The following is a 5,471-nucleotide window of genomic DNA, read 5'->3' on the forward strand; positions in this document are numbered from 1 at the left end:
TGATTATTCCTGTTAGATGGTGCAGTAGGACTGATAACCGTCTTCATCATAGCAACAGGGGGCTGAGCTCCATCAGCCCCCACCCTTCATGTGTAAAGAAAAGATTCAATTGTCCCTGGACTAGCAGCGGGATGCTGGGCTCCTCTCCCCCACACTGCTTAATGTCCTGTCTGGACTATCATAGCAGCTGGAGGCTGCCTTCCCCTCATATCTCACTAACAAGTCACTGTTTCTTATTCCTGCATTCTTTATTACTTCATCACACAAGTGGGGGGACAATGCTACGGTAGCCCAGGAAGGCTGGGGGAGAACGGAATCAACAGGTGGGGTTGTTGCAGGAGCACCCCCTGTGAATAGCATACAGCTCATCATTTCTGCAGGATCTGACACAGAGCAGCTGTGCTCTCTGGTTCTATGATACACTGGTTCTCTAGTACACTTTCCCCATATTCTAGGCAGGACTGATTCTATTTTTAGATACCAAAAAGGAGGGATTGACTCAGGGAGTCATTCCCAATTTTGGCTTTTGCGCCCCTGGCTGATCTCAACCAGGGGCACTTATGACAGCAGCAAATGGTGCAGTGCAAAAGGACTGGTAACAATGATCATCTTATTACCAATTTATGGTATGGTAGATGGTACAGTATGGCTGGTAACCATCTCTGCTGTCATGCAAAAGCAAATGAATGCTGCTGTGTAGCGCTGCTGAATCATCTCTGTGAGCAGCATCTAGTACACATACGGTGACAGTGACAAAAGGCAAAACAGGCTCCATGGTTGACATGCTATGGCATCTGCCAGGGCAATCCAGGGAAAAAAGCCATGAAATGCTTGTCTGCTGTTGCTTTCCCAGAGGAAGGAGTGACTGACGACATTTACCCAGAACCACCTGCAACAATGACTTTTGCCCCATCAGGCACTGGGATCTCAACCCGGAAATTCCAAGGGGCGGGGGAGGCTGCGGGAACTATGGGATAGCTACGGAATAGCTACCCACAGTGCAACGCTCCAGAAATCGACGCTAGCCTCGGACCGTGGACGCACACCACAGATTTAATGTGTTTAGTGTGGCCGCGCGCACTCGATATTATACAATCTGTTTTGCTAAACCAGTTTATGTAAAATCGGAATAATCCCGTAGTGTAGACGTACCCTGAGCCAGGGCATTCAACTCCATTGAAACCTTCTCTCCTGCAATGGCAACTGTCAGGCAGAGGAGATGTGGCCACCTTCAGCCCTGAGAGTGAGATATTCACTCTGCTCTTTCTTCAAGCTGCTGTTATTCCATAAAACGTGTACCATGGAATAAGAAGCTGAGTTTACTCCAGGGTGAGGAAAGAAAGGAGCCACCAACTCCCCAAAAAATCTCTGTGCCCCAGAGAGAACCAACCCCTGCTATTGGAATCACTGATGTGCTTCAGCTACAATGGGGAAAGCATCTGCTCTCAGGGGGTATAGCTCAGTGGTAGAGTGTTTGACTGCAGATCAAGTGGTCCTTGGTTCAAATCCAAGTGCTCTCTAATAAGCCTCTTATTTTTATTTTTGAAAAAAGGGAAAACATTTTCATTTCCATTCTCCATTATGTTCAGGAGCTCCACAATACGGGGATGCTTGAAATGAATGTAAATACTCAACATTTCACTGTCCAAATGCATAAAAACCTAGCACACCTGTCCATCAGCTGAAATCAGTTCCAATCCTCTAAGTGTCTAGTTTATGTTTTCGTCAATTAAACAAAGGGATCATATGAATGTACATTTGAAGATCCCTCTTCTCCAGGGCTGTGCTGTGCAGAAGAACAAGAACCACATCCAGTTGGGGTTCAGGAGTTTGATGAGCAAAAGCAACTTGGTGCGGGCTAAAGTCACCAGCACTTTGGCTCCTTCCCATTCAACCAGCAGCTGGGCCCCCAGGACAAGGCATGAGAAGAAGACAGTGGCTGTGAGCAGGAAAATAGCCACCAAGAAGCTGGCTAAAGCTATCAAGATCCCCAGGGAGGTCACCATGCCCATGTCTAGAATGTACTGACTGCAGCGGGGACCAAAAAGGCAGAGAAAAGCCCTCAAAAGTTCTAAGCTGCCAAGCCCAAGAAGGTGATCAAAATCCTACCTAAAATCAAGACAGGATAAGGCTAATGTCATCTCCAAAGCCAGGACTAAGAAGGGAACACTGAGAAAGAAGTGGAGAGATTTCCATTGGGATGACTCCTGCTCCCCTAATGGCTCTGTTATGAATTACCATGGACCACCCGGAGAGATCAAAGTCCTGCAGGACAAACAGCCCCATGGACAGTATAATGAAGTGGTGGCAGTGGGGGAAAGTGCTGTGTTTTGTGTAACACCTGCCAGGTGAGTGATGCACTGACAGGGCAGCTGCCCATAGCTCCCACATGAGCTCATTCTCTTCGATCTGCTTCTGCTGTTATTTCAGAGCCAGCACTAGCGGGAGTGTGTCCCTGTTACTTCACCAGCTCTGGAACAGGCTCTGTCTGCATCCCAGCTCTGATTAATCCCACTTTTTAATGTATTCCTACTGTGATACTTTCCCAGTTCTCTGCCTCATTCTAACATTCTGGTCAGAGACTGAATATGGGGAGGGATGGACTAATTTGTGTGACATTCAGTAAGTTGCCTCAATTTCAGTAAGGCATTTGACACGGTTCCACATGGGGAATTATTAGTTAAATTGGAAAAGATGGGGATCAATATGAAAATTGAAAGGTGGATAAGGAACTGGTTAAAGGGGAGACTACAACGGGTCGTACTGAAGGGTGAACTGTCAGGCTGGAAGGAGGTTACTAGTGGAGTTCTAGAGGGATCTGTTTTGGGGCCAATCTTATTTAACCTTTTTATTACTGACCTTGGCACAAAAAGCGGGAATGTGCTAATAAAGTTTGCAGATGACACAAAGCTGGGAGGTAGTAACACAGAGAAGGACCGGGATATCATACAGGAAGATCTAGATGACCTTGTAAACTGGAGTAATAGTAATAGGATGAAATTTAATAGTGAAAAGTGCAAGGTCATGCATTTAGGGATTAATAATAAGAATTTTAGTTATAAATTGGGGACACATCAGTTGGAAGCAACAGAGGAGGAGAAGGACCTCGGCGTATTAGTTGATCACAGGATGACTATGAGCCGCCAATGTGATATGGCCGTTAAAAAAGCTAATGCAGTTTTAGGATGCATCAGGCGAGGTATTTCCAGCAAAGATAAGGAGGTGTTAGTACCGTTATATAAGGCACTGGTGAGACCTCATCTGGAATACTGTGTGCAGTTCTGGTCTCCCATGTTTAAGAAGGATGAATTCAAACTGGAACAAGTTCAGAGACGGGCTACTAGGATGATCCGAGGAATGGAAAACTGTCATATGAAAGGAGACTCAAAGAGCTTGGCTTGTTTAGCCTAACCAAAAGAAGATTGAGGGGGGATATGCTTGCTCTTTATAAATATATCAGAGGGATTAATATTAGGGAGGGAGAGGAATTGTTTAAGCTTAGTACCAATGTGGACACAAGAACAAATGGGTATAAACTGGACACTAGGAAGTTTAGACTTGAAATCAGACGAAGGTTTCTAACCATTAGAGGGGTGAAGTTCTGGAACAGCCTTCCAAGGGGAGTAGTGGGGGCAAAAGACATATCTGGCTTTAAGACTAAGCTTGATAAGTTTATGGAAGGGATTTTATGATGGGATAGCCTAATTTTGGCAATTAATTTTAGCAATTGATCTTTGATTATCAGCAGGTAAGTATGCCCAGTGGTCTGTGATGGGATGTTAGATGGGATGGGATCTAAGTTACGGCAGAGAATTCTTTCCTGGGTGCTGGCGGGGGAGTCTTGCTCACATGCTTAGGGTTTAGCTGATCGCCATATTTGGGGTCGGGAAGGAATTTTCCTCCGGGGCAGATTGGCAGAGGCCCTGGAGGTTTTTCGCCTTCCTCTGCAGTGTGGGGCATGAGTCACTTGCTGGAGGATTCTCTGCAGCTTGAGGTCTTCAAACCACAATTTGAAGATTTCAATAACTCAGATATAGGTTAGGGGTTTGTTATAGAAGTGGATGGGTGGGATTCTGTGGCCTGCTTTGTGCAGGAGGTCAGACTAGATGATCATAATGGTCCCTTCTGACCTTAAAGTCTATGTGATTGAAACCTCTGCTGGAGGTGGGCAGGAGCCTGTTACACACACAAAATAGCTAAGTTTTAGCAAACTACCTGCTACACATTCAAACCTTCCTGTACACACACAACAGAAATTGGGGCTCTGAGAAATGGCAGCTTTCCTTTAACACAGATCTTTGTTTTCTGTACTTCCAGAGGCATTGAAATAGAAGCACATTACCTTTAAACAGCTGCTATTTCATGATCAGCAGCAGAGCCTCTGTCAATTTACACCCATAGAGCTGATTGTTTCTAACTGCAGGGTTAGCCAGACCATTCAGTAACATTATCGCTCAGTTCACAAAGGCTTTGGTTAGTGAGGAATCATGAGACTTATCCCTTCCTGCTGTAATTCCACTGACTCCAATGTCTCTTTCCCCAGTTCTGGTTCCAAGAAAATAAACAAATTAAAACAACCTTCAGAACTAACATGCTGTGGGAAAGTGGAAATGTTGATAGCTCAAATAATTCAGTTTCTTCTTTGTCTTGTGTGTGTCTATCTGCTTTGTGTGTGTGACCGATGGGGCTTTTTGTTTGCTCCTGGCAGGTTCAACCCTGTCAGATTTGTCTGTGGGGAGGGACCAGAGAAAACAGACCCCCTGGCCTTCGAGGTTGGGGTTAGGCAAAGGAATAACAACCCTGTCCCACAAAAAAACAAAATATGTTATAGAAACAGTGGTAGAGAAACTGGTAAATAATCACAATGCCCCGGCTTGAAGTAATCGGAAACACAGAATTCAAAAAGCAAAGCTCAGGGGCTATTTGGGATTTATTCTCTGAGCTTAGCCATGTGCTATAGCCCAGGGAGCACTTTTGGGAGTCTCCCATCCCACAACGGGGGAAAGGAAAAGGATTCTTAGGTTCTAGCACGGATGGAAGGAAGATGGTGATGGGGAATAAGGGAATCCCTCTGACTTACCCGAACTATGTCTGTAGTTACAGTGGGTGAAATGACATTTTTCCCTATCCCTGCCCTGTTCCTGCTCTTTGTTATAGTTCAATATATTTTAAGTGTGGAAAATGATCATAAAAATATCTGCTCTCCAGCTCAACCTGCAGTAACATCAGAGCAACTGGGAATGAAACAATTTGTTCCCCAAGGGAGAACTCGATGACTAACAATTGCTGTGAAATGGGGGAACAGTATAACCGTGATGCTCAGGGTTTGTTTAGACTAGGGAAAGTGATGGAGTTTAGATCAGGTCAAGGGGAAAGCTAATGCCAACCCCTGCACCTGGGCTGCATCTGCACTACAATTTTTTACATTAAGATCACTAACTTGAGCAGCCAACGACACGTACAGTCCTAGT

General features: G+C 45.2%; 1 non-coding gene across 1 annotated transcript; it reads left to right on the top strand.

The window, feature by feature from the left end:
• Positions 1-1,448: 1,448 nt before the first annotated feature.
• TRNAC-GCA lies at positions 1,449-1,520 on the top strand. Its single transcript has one exon. It is a non-coding gene; the product is annotated as a tRNA-Cys (tRNA).
• The last annotated feature ends 3,951 nt before the right edge of the window (positions 1,521-5,471 follow it).

This window comes from Mauremys mutica, unplaced genomic scaffold, assembly GCF_020497125.1.
Source record: "Mauremys mutica isolate MM-2020 ecotype Southern unplaced genomic scaffold, ASM2049712v1 Super-Scaffold_100054, whole genome shotgun sequence".
Classification (NCBI taxonomy): Eukaryota; Metazoa; Chordata; order Testudines; family Geoemydidae; genus Mauremys; species Mauremys mutica.